Source organism: Rhipicephalus microplus, chromosome 1 (assembly GCF_043290135.1).
Source record: "Rhipicephalus microplus isolate Deutch F79 chromosome 1, USDA_Rmic, whole genome shotgun sequence".
In the NCBI taxonomy this organism is placed as follows: Eukaryota; Metazoa; Arthropoda; class Arachnida; order Ixodida; family Ixodidae; genus Rhipicephalus; species Rhipicephalus microplus.
Window position 1 is genome coordinate 49,357,553 of NC_134700.1, and position 15,875 is coordinate 49,373,427.

The following is a 15,875-nucleotide window of genomic DNA, read 5'->3' on the forward strand; positions in this document are numbered from 1 at the left end:
CAAATCACACGTCGAATGTAAGGCCAATCCCTATCCCTAGATAGTGAACTAGTGAGTATGAGTTCACCATCAAAAATAAAGTGCATGTCAGTATCAGTTCCTACTGCACCGTGACACCACCATGATACAAGATTTTCATCCCATCCTAACCCGTGCTCAAGATATTGTCGTATTTTCACGCTTTGCTCTGTCGGTGGCGTACAATTAGCAGACATTTTGTTTGTTTCGGTCTCTGCCATCTTCAACACTGCCTAGTACTGGTGCACGGGGCCACCACAATCACACTATAGGATCAGCATCAATGTCGAACTGTTCAGCCAAAATCTAGGGTGCCAGCTGCGCAATAGTCTTGTCGCTTCTCTCCTGCTTGTGTTTGCTCGGCTGAGGGCGAGATTCATATTGGTACGTTCTTCATTAGTAAAACGCATCGTTCTCAACTTTGATTTTTTCTTTGTTGAGGCGTGCCTGAAAAAACTGCGCATCTCGTATTCCTGTTGTGGTTTTCACAGCATCCTGATTAAACAGCGCTAATTCGGGAATTTCCAATGCTTGCTGGAGTTACTCACGAACAATGTCAGTGATCAAGTCCACTCGTGGCTGTGAATCCGGAAACATCTTACGCAGCTCTTCCCGCACGATTTTACGGATTGTCTCGCGCAAGTCATCAACACTGTCGGCTTGAACGTTGGCGTAGTCCACTGTCAGTGAGCAGTGGTCGGTGCCTTTTTCATAGTGGTAGCTACACTGCAAAAAATTGGGCGTATTTACGGACAGAAAAGCGGTCACAGTGTCCAGGGAATAAACACACTCCACCGCTTTGCCAACGTCAAAGATACAGCACACGTTTAAGAATCACAGACTTCACCACTTAGCGATTATTATGAATACAGCACAAGTTTAACAACGATGTTTCACTGAATCACTGAATAGTGCAAAAACAAGTGTCTCCTCCGTCAACAAAAAAATAGATGAAATTAATCATTTGCAATACGAATGACCTCCAGAAATTTAAACCAACATGGCCATCCCATACCATCATTGCATCCGACGCTGCGACGTGTTCTGCACCGCTTTTATTCTACGAAAGTGTATTTGTTCCCAAACGGCAGTTTAGGCGGGCATCGCAGAAAGAGGAACCATTCGACTGCGGTGGGCGCACCGCCATCATTCACTCATCCGTCGGCAGCACGGTCGGCAGTCACTTCTCTAGTCACTAGGCAGACTACCCTCCTCAAAGGCCAGGACGCACACACAGAACGGAACCAGGCTGGCGCAGCTTTTTTATCTTGTCTGCATCTTGCAGGTGAGTGCCTAACTTCTAATTCACTCGCCGTTTGGGTTACAGCTCGTGCCAGTGATGATTTGTGTCGTCTAGTACTACGCAATATCTCGGATTAGGCCGCTTCGAGTAAAGTCGAGGCCATTAACGCAGTTCTCCTTTGTCGATGTCGTTTTCGCGCGGCTTGTATCATACATGCTTTTTCTGAGACGGAGCGCGTACTGACAGCAGAAAACACAGCATTTACGGAAATCTCGGATTCATTTTGTTGATTGTATTTGCACTTCGAGCGTCACATTTTTATACGCTCTGTATACTTGTCCACACCAGTTGCATTACTCTATGCCGACAGTGTTCAGGCTTGTCAGCACCGTAGTACAGCCGCAGTCACGTAGTGTGTGCGCCTCCCTTTATGCTGGCGGTGTTTGGTGAGCCTCTTTTTACGGTGCCGGTACGCCGCTGCCCCGTAAGACGAGACGATATCTACTATGAAATCTTGGCGCGCTTCAGCGCACCGGTGGGTTCTCCCCGTCAGACCGAAGTTCATCTCCTCCGCGTTGTCTAACAAGAGGTGGCTGGCGGCAGGTAGCACCGCGGTGCGAACAGCGAGAGAGAACTTTTAACTAAAAAAATTGGCAGATGCCACGTACAGAGGGAATCGATGATATGAGAAGCACGATTGCGAAAGGGTATGTCTTTTTAAAATCAGCACAACGTTACGGGGATGCATAAAATCAGCACAACGTACGTTAATGATGCCGTACATGACTTCCGTGTTATGGTTTGGATGTGTCGTTTCCCTTCTTCATCTATTAACGTCACGTGATACCAATTTTAGTATATGTGGACTAGCGAAACAACAGCGAGGCCGCTATGAGTGTGGTATGTTGCCATGTTCTTACATGACACGCGTATCAGGGTTATCAAGTTTGTACCAGTCATATACTTTCTTCATTCATTGACGTCACTTAACACAAAATTTGGTATATGTCGAGCTACCAAAACGGCCACAAGCGCATCATCATCATCATAGTCATCATCTTCAGCCTAACTACGTCCACTGCAGGACAAAGGCCTCTCCCTTGTTCCACCAGTTAACCCGGTCCTGTGCTTGCCGCTTTCATCATAAAAGCCCATAAGAGCGCATCATAGAAGGCCCAATATGCTCCAATGTTGCCTTGATGCACACACACGCTGGACACAGCGACGCTACTTTAGCAAGACGCGAGCTCTCTACAGTCTGACGCAAAGCGCGACTGGCGTGGCCCGTTGGCAACCGGTGCGAAATGCGACGGGCTAGATTTCGAGCCGATGCGTTACCCAGACAACACTGCGTCTCTCTCTGTTCGTGATGGAGGGATGCTGGAAACGCTGAAACGCACATGCGTCAAAGCAACGCAGCACGGCGCGTGACTGCGAGTGTATGGCAGGACCGGCGTCTGGCGTGGCAACGCCGTCAAGCACGCGCTCTGCGTCACGTCGAAGAGTATTGGCGCCTTGACTGTGGCATGTAGTCATGTGGCCACAAGACACACATTTCATGATTATCATGTTTGCACGAGTCACATAACTTCGTCATCCTTTGACTACACGTAATACCAAATTTGGCATGAGTGGAGCTACTGAAAGAGCCGCGAGCGCATCACGAGTGTGGCATGTAGTCATGTTTTTACATGACATGCATTTGATTCTTATCATGTTTCCGCATACCTTCGTCATCCATTCACGTACTGCAATATGAAATTTGGTGTATGTGACGCAAGTGAAACAGACGCGAGCGCATCATAAGCTTGGCATGTAGTCATATTACATCATGCCCCGCCGCGGTGGTCAAGTGGCTAAGGTACTCGGCTGCTGACCCGCAGGTCGCGGGTTCAAATCCCGGCTGCGGCGGCTGCATTTCCGATGAAGGCGGAAATGTTGTAGGCCCGTGTGCTCAGATTTGGGTGCGCGTTAAAAAACCGCAGGTGGTGAAAATTTACGGAGCCCTCCACTACGGCGTCTCTCATAATCATATGGTGGTTTTGGGACGTTAAACCCCACATATCCATCCTATTCATATTACTACATGACGAGCATACCAAGATTATCACGAATGCACCAGTCATATACTTTCGTCAACCATTCATGTACCGTATTACCAAATTTGATATATGTGACGCTAGCGAAACAGCCACGAGCACATCATGAGCTTGGCATGTAGTCATGTTGGTACATGACCCGCATCTCATGTTTATCATTTTCGCACCAGCCACATACCTTCGTCATACATTCACGTACCATAATACGAAATATGGTATATGTGAGGCTAGCGAAACAGCCGTGAGCTGATCATGTGCTTGGCATGTAGTCATGTTGTTCCATGAAACACATGCCATGATTTTCATGTTAGGGTCTGTCACTTGTGTTCGCCATAAAATAATTTCGTACCATTCCAGTTTTGCAACATGTCTTGTGAACGAAACCACCGCAAAAGCTTCAAATCATGACATTCATGACATCCATGTCATGATTTTTATGTTAAGACTAGTCAAATATGTTCTCATATAAACATGTTATGCCATACGAAGTTTGGTAACGATACCATTATCGAAACAGCCAGGAGAGCTAAAAGTCGTAGGCGGCTAGTTAGATAGATAGATAGATAGATAGATAGATAGATAGATAGATAGATAGATAGATAGATAGATAGATAGATAGATAGATAGATAGATAGATACCATCAAAGTCGCCGTAGTTCGCTAAGAAATGCTTCGCATTTAAAACCTAAAACAGCATGTGAATTCTTCCCGAAAGCTAAAAACGACGACTCGTAAAACGCGTTCTAAAAATAATAAAAAGAATCTCTGCTTCGTCAGCCGTGGTGGTGTAGTGGTTACGGTGGCCGGCTGCTGCCCCGAAGGCCACGTGTTCGATGCCGGCCGTGGTAGTCGCGTTGTGATGGAAGGGTAGTGGTAGAGGCCCATGTACTGTGCAATGTCAGTGCCCTATAAAGATGACCACATGGTAAAAATTTTCGGGACCCTCCACCATGGCGTCCTTCATAATGATATCGTGTTTTAGGGGCGGAAAGCCCTAGTAATATATTTTAATTCTGTTAATTTCTCATTTGGTTAGTAAAAATTATTTCTTTGGAACAATCGTACAGTTTTGAGAACATGAAGAATATGGTCCATATTGGAGATTTATTTCATAGAGAGAAAACCTTTAACGAAATATGATAGTGCGTAGGAGCTGATTATCAGAGTTTTCTTTCTGCAGGCAAAGAGTAATTCGATATGTGTACAGCGCGAAATAATTCTTATAGCTGGGGAAAAAGTTATAAAATTGTGGGTTTTTTACATGTTTGGTTGTAAATTTAGCATTGAGGTTGTCCTAGTAACAAACTATGGTAAATAACACATTTACTAATAATCTTCATTGGTTACTGTCAGCGATAGTCATTAAATTGCTTTTTATTTACAAGATAAAAACTATTTTGAAGTGGTTGCTGGACTCTGTCTTGCCCGTGTTTATACCTTGAAGCAATGCGTCCTAGTGGTGAGTGCTAGCTGCGCAGGCATGAGGAACCTTTAGACCAAATATTAATTTTGTCCGTGCTTACTCTAATAGTTTGCTATCTAGTACTTGCCTGTATGAGTAAACGAGAGATCCAAACCGTACTAGGGTGCATTTAACCACATGCAGCTAACTTCTGACGGTGCGAATAGTGTGCTTATGCAACACTGTTAAGTGACACTGATACATGCAAGAACTTATTACCTGTGCGATAAGATTTTGAAGTGAAAAGAACACCATGATTAGGAAAAGAGTCTATCGAAATCAGAAAAAAATTAGGTTTTTGTTATGAACCAACACAGCTGTATAAAAGTGACAGTGCCTGCTAATATAGTGACCATGCGGTGTTACCTGAAGCGTGGAAGCTTGGGCAAATTGGTAGGACATAACTGAATGCAGGAACAGCACAACCTAGAAGTAGTTACTTCGTAACTACGGAAGCGAAAAAAACAAGGACAGAAAAGAGCGCTGACTTTCAACAAAGATTTAATATCGGAGTGGTGTACATATATAGCCGAAAAAAAAGACAAAATTGCGCGTGGGTAGAAGGGTGCAGGAACAACCACTGCGATACAATGTCAGCAAAACTCTTGTCTCTTGTTGAATTGGCTGAAAACAAATACATCTGTAACTTAAAAAAGATCAAGATACGCAATCTCTTTTTGCAACAGCGCAACCGATGAGCAACTTACACATTTGCCGTCAAACTTGTTTATTTGATAAGCTTCAATTATCTCACGCGTGGCCTGCGAGTTGTGCTTGCTCAATACCTCGCAACCCTCAAAAACCTGCACGCAGCCGCAGCCACGGCAGTGGATTCTGAGGTGTCCTTGAACTACGTTGTGTACATTGTTATATTGCTCTCTTAAACGGTCATGAAGGCATTTTCCGGTTTGCCCTATGTATACCATTCTGCACGAAAGCGGAATGAGATATACGACACCAATAACACAAGGTACAAAGCGCGTTCTGTGTTTCACAGTGAATCTTCCTCTAATAGCAGCTGGATTATTCACCAGCTTACAAAGCTTTGCAAGCTTTTCTGGGGCGGAAAAAACAACAGTGACACCAGCGCGTTTACCGATTTTTTTCAGCCGATGCGACACGTTATGCAGATAAGGAACTGCAACACATTTCATTGGAACAGACGCGCTTTGATGCTAAGATCGCCCTCCTTGATTTTGAATTTGCTTTAAAAGATGGAGGCGGGAATGTTGTAGGCCCGTGTACTCAGATTTGGGTGCACGTTAGAGAACCCCAGGTGGTCGAAATTTCCGGAGCCCTCCACCACGGCGTCTCTCATAATCATCAGTGGTTTTGGGACGTTAAACCCCACATATCAATCAATCAATCAATTTGCTTCAAAAGTTTTTCCGCAACAGCAGAAATCAGGGCGCTCGAGTAACCAGCGCTTAAGAGGCGCTCTACCTGTGCTTCGAAACCACATTGCATCGAGTGCGGGCATGACCTCTTAAGAGCGTTGACCAGGCAAAATTTATTGATACCCCTTTTCACCAATTTCGATTGATTGATTTGATGATTGATTTGTGGAGTTTAACGTCCCGAAACCACCATATGATTATGAAAGACGCCGTAGTGGAGGGCTCCGGAAATTTTGACCACCTGGGGTTCTTTAACGTGCACCTAAATCTGAGCACACGGGCCTAGAATTTCGAATGAGCTGAGTGGAAAGGTAAAAGGGGTTTACCACTTCTCGGTGAAAACAGCCAGCACAAATGATTACTTATAAAACAGAGTGTTAGGTCTAAGAACCTAATCGAATTTCTAGACGGTAACTCATGAGTAAGTTCAAGAGGATACAAGACCTAACACTCTGTCTTATAAGTAATCATTTGTGCTGGCTGTTTTCACCGAGAAGTGGTAAACCCCTTTTACCTTTCCACTCAGCTTATTCGAAATTGGCGAAAAGGGGTATCATCAAAGTTTGCCTGGTAAATGCTCTCATGAGGCCATGCCCGCACTCGATGCAATGCGGTTTTGAAGCACAGGTAGAGCGCCTCTTAAGCGCTGGTTACTCGAGCACCCTGATTTCTGCTGTTGCGGAAAAACTTTTGAAGCAAACTCAAAATCAAGAAGGGCGATCTCAGCCTCAAAGCGCGTCTATTCCCATGAAATGTGTTGCACTTCTTTATCTGCATAACGTGTCGCATCGGCTGAAAAAAATCAGTAAACGCGCTGGTGTCACTGTTGTTTTTTCCGCCCCAGAAAAGCTTCCAAAGCTTTGTAAGCTGGTGAATAATCCAGCTGCTATTAGAGAAAGATTCACTGTGAAACACAGAACGCGCTTTGTACCTTGTGTTATTGGTGTCGTATATCTCATTCCGCTTTCGTGCAGAATGGTATACATAGGGCAAACCGGAAGGTGCCTTCATGACCGTTTAAGAGAGCAGTATAACAATGTACACATCGTAGTTGAAGGACACCTCGGAATCCACTGCCGTGGCTGCGGCTGCGTGCCAGTTTTTGAGCGTTGCGAGGTATTGAGCAAGCACAACTCGCAGGCCACGCGTGAGATAATTGAAGCTTATCAAAAAAACAAGTTTGACGGTAAATGTGTAAGTTGCCCATCGGTTGCGTTGTTGCAAAAAGAGATTGCGTATCTCTATCTTTTTTTAAGTTACATATGTATTTGTTTTCAGCCCATTCAACAAGAGACAAGAGTTTTGCTGACATTGTATCACAATGGTTGTTCCTACATCCTTCTACGCATGCCCATTTTTTTCATTTTTCGCCTATATAATTACACCACTCCGATATTAAATATTTGTTGAAAATCAGCGCTCTTTTCGGTCCTTGTTTTTTTCGCTTCCGTAGTTACGAAGTAACCACTTCTAGGTTGCGCTGTTCCTGCATTCAGTGGTGTTACCTGCCGTTGAGTATTTGCAGCAAAGCTTAGATGCACGGATGAAAAAAGAAAAGGTGATACAAGACACTGCTAACTACTGGAATTGACTAAAGCCTCTGCAGATTATATGGCTGGTGTTATCTTCAGTTAAGGACTGCTGCTCCAACATTGCAAAAGTGAAAAAAACATTTAAACCATAGTGGGCACCTATAATGAAGGTAGTTGGTTCTTTTAGGGTGAGCTTCTTTAAAAAGTTCTGTTCTTTCTCTTCAGTTCTGTTTGAAGTTTGCAGGGTGAAAGCTACTTAATGTCTTTCATGTCAATTGCACCTTAAATAAACAAAGTTGATACATTAATGTTGGTAATGAAATAGAATCAATTCATTTTTTCACTTGGAAACTGAGTTGATACCTTAATAATGTGACTGAAATAGAATCAATTATTTTTTTCGATTAGAAACAAACCTTACAATTTTTTTCAGCAAAGGCTTTTACATTTGCAAAAGGTATGCCTTTTTCGCACACTCTCAAGTATATGTGTAACGCTATCACGAATGGGAGACGTGGCCTGGCTCACACTCCATGTTTATTCTACTCTGCACTTCTTCCTTTTCGGCTTCTACCAACCATCGCTACCTTCATACGTCACATGATTCCCCCTCCCCCCGAAAGAATGCGCGAGGTACAAACTATGAAGCATGAACAAGTGGTGTCTCATCATAGGAAAAAATATCACAAAATAGAGTAGTTCCATGTAACACGGCAGTTCCATGCACTTGCACAAATCTTCACAGGGAAGGCAGTCCAGTGACATCTATAGGAGACCTCAGGTGGGCGAGGTTGGCTGTTGCGTTCTGGAGAGAATAACCCTGCATTCGACGTTGAAAATGGTGATGACACAGCCTGGATAGTAGCGAAAAACGAACAAGGTTGGGAGTCCTTGTAGCGTTGGAAGGTTGGATGTCTAATGCGTCGGATTTCGAGTCGTGGCTGCGACAGACGCATTGTATCTAGAATGCGTGCTTCTTGAGAGATGGTGACGGCTAGATGCCTGTGTGCTGGCGGCGTGCAAGAAGTGCTTCCGCGTCTTTCTGGGCGTTTTCCGTGGTGTTGTCTGTGTAACCGCAGACGCAGAGAGTGTCTGTGGCGATGTTCCTTCATTCGGAAACGTCCTACTTCTTGAAATGACCCTTGGATCAAAGTCCTTAATTTTTTAAGTTGTTCAAGTCGTGAGTGTGCTTCCGTTGAAGTTTTCGTTCGTCGTCGTATTTTCTTGGTTTGGTGATAGCTCTGAGAAAATTGTGGTTGGTCATCGTCGTTGAATAAGGAGACGCATTCGGTATTGCCAGCATTCTTAACGAGTGGGATGCAAGCATGATTTCTGTCAAGAAAAGCAGTAGATACATTTTCGTTTTTATCGGCGAGACTCGCATTGAATGGTGACTCCGTAATGTTTCCATTTTCGGTTGGTCCGGTTCCTGAGAATGACATCGCCGCAAACATCGCTTGACGTGTTTCCGATTCCGTAGGTTCGTTTTTTTGCGGGAGAATTGAGCCAAGCGTTCCTGAAGTACAATCGCTTTCGGAATGGCAGTGGCTTGACAAAGTATTTGGCCGATATTTCAGGTGGTGAGTTGCGTATGTGGCGATATCTTGAGGGGTGCGATAAGAGTGACAAGCACCAGACGAGCTACTTGGCACAAAACCAGGTGTTGGCTTACGTAAGGAAGATGAAGAGTCAAGTACATTCGGTGCTTGAATTTTGTCTTGATTTGTGTATTGTATGGAAGAGTTTAGCGTTGGTGATATTTGTGTACATGGGAAACCAGGTGGAAGGTTCTGCCTTGTAGAAAGACGGCTAGGATGTCTTTCTATGAGCAGATGACTGACTTTGCCTGACGGGAATCGTAAACTTCTGCTCTGTGCTCGAACGCGTGAAGGCTGCTTATGACTGCGATGACTGAGATCGAATGCACTGAGAGCGTGTGTTCTAATCGAATCTTCATTGGAGTCTTGAAACCAGACGATCATTTCTTCTTTTATTTTTTGCCAAGACTCGTCGTTGTCGAATATGTGAGTGAGGTAAAATTTAAATGCCTCACCGGTGACATAGTCGCTGAAGTTCGTAACCATCTCCCGTTCCGACCAAGATGCAGCGGTAGCGTGGAACTCGAACAGGTCGAACCAGTCCTGTACAGGTCGATCGTCCGCTGCTCCGGTGTACTTGGGGATGGGAAGGTCGTCTGATGCTATTGTCATGATGCTTGGTGGTCTTGGTGGTCCGCGTTCGGTCACTGCGTCTCGCTGAGGTCTTCGATGATGATGGCCGGGCGATGAAGTGGTTGCGAGGTCTTCATCCTGTCGACTTGTGTAACGCTATGATGACTGGGAGACGTGGCCTGGCTCACACTCCATGTTTATTCTACTCTGCACTTCTTCCTTTTCGGCTTCTACCAACCATCGCTACCTTCATACGTCACATATGTACTTTGGTGATTACTAGCTTATAAGTAGTAAAATGTTTTACATAATTGGTGGCAATAGTGCCGACATTTGTGTACTAAATTGAAAAGCTGTTATTTTTTCAGAGAGAACTGAAATATTACAGCGCAAATAATTGACTCAGGTGATTAGTGTCAAGATGTTTTTGAAGCCCATATAGACTTACTTTTAAATTTTGTTGCATACATTTGATTTAACATACTCGTTTTAAACATACTGCTTTTTAAGTTCTGTTAGTGTTACACCTGGGATATATTTATTTTTCACAGTGCAGCAGTGGGCACAAAAGTAACTTTAAAAAGCATGGTTTTAAACATTCTCATGAACTAAATCTAAATGCAATACAGTGAATCTCATAATATGTGGAAATCAATTTCATGTAAAAGATTCAATGGCAAGCTGTCTTGACTGCATTTTTTTTTACTCCCTAAGTCAATTGTTACTCAGTTGATATATATTTCTGTGTAAACCTAGGAGCTGTCAGCATATCAAGGGCTTACGAGATATGTCAATCGCACTGATGCCTCAGGAGCGGCTCATATTACAATTTTATGCCTGCACTCACAACTGTGCTTTTAAGAGCACAGACTTTAGGTCTATCAAAATAAGGTGAATGCTACGGTGTCATGATGTGCATATCATAATTTCTGCCAGGTAAAACAATTCTTCGTTGTAGCTTGTTATATCATATATCAGTACATATTTATTGTTTATTACATTGTTCTAAACAAGATAGGCAACATTGCAAACGAACTCAACATTGCTTCAAAACGATGCCTGATTAGACTTTTCTGGAGCATTTACAATCACTGGTGTGGCTATGTACACCACCTGTAATTCCTGAATTCAAAAGCAGCTGCAACTGATATTTACTGTACCTTTTCACTGAAGTTTTTAACTCGGTGGGAAGATGGTAATATTGGACACAGATGTACTGTTGTACTTTTTCCTTAATGCTTACTCAGAGATTTCCAAAGTGCATTCTTGCTGTTCCTGAGTTAACATAGGCAGTGAATCACGTGTGTGTCATAGCCACATTCCACAGACAATAAACGTGCAGGTATGCACACATATGACTGCTGAAAAAGGTTTGACTTCGCGTTAGACAAGCATGTCACATCATTCATGTCACGGGGTCATGACACAGCAGCTACAATGTCACACTCACTATTTATTCTCTGCAAAGTGCTGCTTCTATTGTTCTTGGGCCAGCTGTCGCCTTTCATGCCAGCGCCACTATGACTGTTCATGCCACAAGCAACTTGGTGACCTGACCTTGCAGGAATTTGTATCACCACCTCACCAGCAAATTATCAAGCGCCATCATTTTTGCCGCATCGTCCACTGCCAATTCTAGACGGTTCAGCGTTCAGTCCAGCAGCATCGAACAGTAACAGGTAATCAAGCAGCTCATAAGCACACCCATCTCTTCGTTGCATGAGCATTTCTTTTTAGCATCTTTTATTCCCCTCTCCCGTTTCCCCGGCACAGGGTAACCAGCCGGTCTAAAGACTGGCTAACCTCCCTGTCCTTCCGCTTAAACTTTTCTTTTCCTTCCTCCTCCTCGCTGGATGACGCTATAGCACTACAGTCAAGATTTCATACTTGTTGTTAATGTTTTTCCACGTTAAAGAGTGGGAAAAAAACCTGTACCATGTAGATAAGGTTTACTTTGTTGTCATTATTCAGTTTGAAGTTTGCTTTCGACATTGTACATTCAAAACATATCCTTCGAAAGGTGACCTTGAAGACCCGCATTTATAATTCCTGCATTGAATTCTATGCTGGCAACCTCGAGCTGTAGTGATTGCAAACGTGTAGTGCTGGCAACCTAGCAAAAGTATTGTAAACATCGCTGGAACATTGTTACTGTGGTTGACAGCATATCAAATTAGTCGGCTAAGAGCACAAAAAGTATAAACAGCCCCCAGAAGGGCACCCGTATTTTCGTTCATAATTTTAAACTTTTTCAGTGGGATGAGTGGCAGTGCCATGAAGTAGTTTTCATAAAGAGTTAGCAACTTTACCTTGATTTTGAGAGCATAAGCTTAGGCCACTTTTCAACTAGTAAGATCAGACCTATCATTGCCAGCTTGTATAAAAAAATTAGGAAGTTTATTTTGTGATGAGTAGCAGATTTCCTGTTGCAAGATTTCCTGTTATCACTTACATGCAAATATTTTGAACTACCATAAGTTTCAATAATAATTTTCATTACGTTCATTTTGTTTTCCTCGCTTGCTGTTTTTCCCTTAGTTGCCAATCTTTCTTCTATATTTTTATACATGAATTCACAGCAGGTCCCCCTGACAGTTCTTACTTTGGGACCTCCTTCTGTATTATTTCAACTTTGTACTTGAAATGTATTGCACTGAATAAAGACCTTTATCTATCTAAAAAAAAAGACAGGGCCTCTAGCTGGTAGTTTGTAACATGATTTTCATATATGAGTGCGGCTTTCGTAAGTCTTTTCATGTGACACATGACTTGCTGGTCTTTTTGACTGTGTACATTTGTTTCTTGAATTGGGCTGTCAGGCTGACGCATTGTTTCCATAATTTTCTACAGCTTTTGAGAGAGTTTCTCGCTGCATATTTTACTAACAAAGCAAAACATTCGTCTGCATGTACTGAATCAGGTCAAAGACTTTCTTCTCTGCAGGCCTTCGTTTACATCTTTTAAAAATGACAACTTTGCTTCTGCTTATGTGACGTCTGCTGTCTTCTAAGGAAGTGTGCTGAGTGGAGGCCTTTAGCTAAAAGGGTGCCCCAGGGGTTTGCCCCCCCCCCCACCTCCCACCAATTGCCATGCTCTGGGTTGTCGTACTGAGCATAAGTAACCAAGAATATCATTTTTCATGGCCATCAACATGTGCGCCCCTCCAAAAAATATTTCTAGCTCCGGGGCTGTCCCGTTATGAGCTCGTTATATCTTCTTTCTTGTTCTTCATCACTTGTTTTTACCTCGCATTGTCTGCATGTGTACGAAATACAGTGTGCTCCAAAAAATATGTCCAATATTCAATAAAAATCAGAGAAAGGAGGTACTTGCGTGCTAGTTGCAGCATTGCCTTTCCTGTGACAAAAGGAATATTTAGATAGGCACAAACAATTATTGCTGCAGTAATTATAGCAATTAGGACAGTTAGCTTTCTTCCAGTGGTAGTAGCTGGTCGAGTCAAATGGGCAAATTCAAGTCATTTCAACGAAACGTTTATAGACGCTTAGAAATTTTGTAAAAGCAGCCACTGATAATCACCGTGGAGTGATGCAATCTGCCTAATTAAGCTGTCGAAACAAAACCTGATGCACGAGACAGCACATCTACCATTCATTTCGACAACGCCCTCAATGGCGACACTTTCTCTAGCCGTTATGAACCCTCAATTTTGACACTTTGCTTTGTGCCCGGTTGTTAGCGCTAACTTAATCTTCTCCCCCAATGCAAGAGAAACAGTGTCGCCATGGAGGTCATTGTCGAAGTGAATAGTATATGCACTCTTTGGTGCGTCGGTTTTGGTTTCACCAGCTAAATTGAGCAGAAGCATCGTTCTGTGGTGATTACCAAATCACGTTTCCTAAATTTTAAACTGAATATTGGCTATTTGTAGGAAAGGGTTCAATTCACCCATTCGACCTGACCAGGTAATACCACTTGTTAAATAGATAATTGTGTTAACTTCTATTTCCTACCGTAAATAATGTTTGTACGTTCCTGAACATGCCTTCTGCCACAGGAAGGCAATGCCGCATGTAGCACGCAAATGCCTCTTTTCTCTATTTTTTAAAAATTTTTGACACAATTTTTGAGTGATCTGTTGATGTTATCTCTAATGACTAATTTCATGCCAAATCATCAAGCGTTTTTACAAGTATGGCTGATAAAATTTCCACATAATTCTCGAAGTGCGAAACTAGCCCTGCTCATTTATATTTACTGCCGAAGATTTTCCTTCCTACTTATGAGAGCCTATAGTTTGGTGCCATGTATGGTAAAAGGTGTCAAACAACATTTTTTTCTCGAAAGACGTTTTTCGAATGCATTTGACAAAAGACATTTCTGGCAATGTAATGAAGTTATCTAACTTTAAAATAATGACTTCATTATGTATATCAATTCTTTGAGGGTTTTCAGACGAGCAATAATGAATAAAGTTGCCACATTTGAGATTTTTTCCCGGAAACATGGTGAGATCCAAGGACACAAATAAAATATGTGCTGGTGGCCTGTCAACAAGCTCTATGTTAAAAATAATTTAGGCACTCATGTTAGAGCAGATACTCTGAAAAAAAATTGTGAGTGTCACTTTGTTTGGGGAAACCTCGGAATGCAGCATCAAAAACTTGCCTTGGTGGTCGGACTATAAATATGCACAAAATTTCATTTTAGAGCTCTTTGAACAAGCTAATTATAGGTGGAGTTACTAGAGGGTATTATTCTTAAATATGAAAAATATTTTTTAAAAGATGTATCTGCACCAGCTTTTCGCTTATGTAACTCAAGCGACATGGCACACTCGCAAGGGCAATCTTCAGCAGAATTCCACTAAGCTAGAATGCAGAAAGCGAATTTGGTGCTTTCTAAAAAGTGATTTAAATGAAAATGGGTTTATCATCTGCATTCTAACACCAACGGAGGGGTGCTAGTAGGACTGGGTTCAGTCTGGTGATTCTATGTAAGCTATGCAGCTTTACAGATATAAAGTTAGACATCCTGTTTTCCTGAGGAGTTCTGCGAATGTAGTAGGTGTGTTTTCTACACCTAATAAAAATATTTAGTCATATTCAGTAGATATGTCTTCTAGCATGCTAGTAGTATTGATGAAGTACACCGATCAACGCTCTCGTAAAACAACCGTTTCTTATTTTTCTGGCTTTCAGGAGAGCACCCTGCTCCCTGAGACCATAAGCCTGTCACATGAGTACAGAAGCGAAAAAACTTTAAATTAGGAACTGGTAGCCCAGGCGATAGTCTCCTTTTTGTTGCCCGTAAGGGATAATTGCGTACTGTATACTTTTTAAAGGCTTGATGGCTCACCTGGGAGTCATCGCCAGTGGCAGAGCCATGAAGGCAGGAGGAGCTGCCTAACTCCCCCATCCCAGCACATTGCAGGTATTTCTTATCCTAAAGCCGTGGATTGTCCTTCTGGTGTGACCGGTTCATGACCGCCTAGTTTATCGATGACTCAGCAGAAGGCGCTAGTGTGAGTGACAGACAGACAGACGTATTCACCGTTACTGATAAAACCCTCTGAAGCTTCGCCCGGCACAACATCATTCACTTTGTAGATTTGCTGTGATTATCTTAGTTCTGCAAGTGCATACCTATATGCACACATACAAACACACAAGGATGTACATAATGTATCACTGAAGGCACCTTCCCCTCACACAACACTCCCACGCGAAAAATATCTTTTTGCTGCGCTACTGGTCTCCACACTCTAGCAATATTCATTGTAGCGCAACTCTGTTGGCAATATAATGCAGATGAGAGCTATTCCAATTTCAATTGCTCTGCATCAAGCTTGCTGTGTGTACCTCATATCTGCGGAAGTCTGTTGAATATTGCCCTTGCAAGTGCTTCATACCGCTTGAGTTAAGTAGGGGTGAAGGTGATGGAGATACGTAATTTCAAAAAATACTTCTTGAGTTTAAAATATAATACCATT

General features: G+C 42.8%; 1 protein-coding gene across 5 annotated transcripts in view; it reads left to right on the forward strand.

Annotated features, from left to right (window-relative positions):
- Nucleotides 1-15,875, forward strand: part of LOC119178502 (uncharacterized) — a 663,369-nt gene that overhangs the window by 131,020 nt on the left and 516,474 nt on the right. The gene's annotated exons all lie outside the window — the stretch shown is intronic.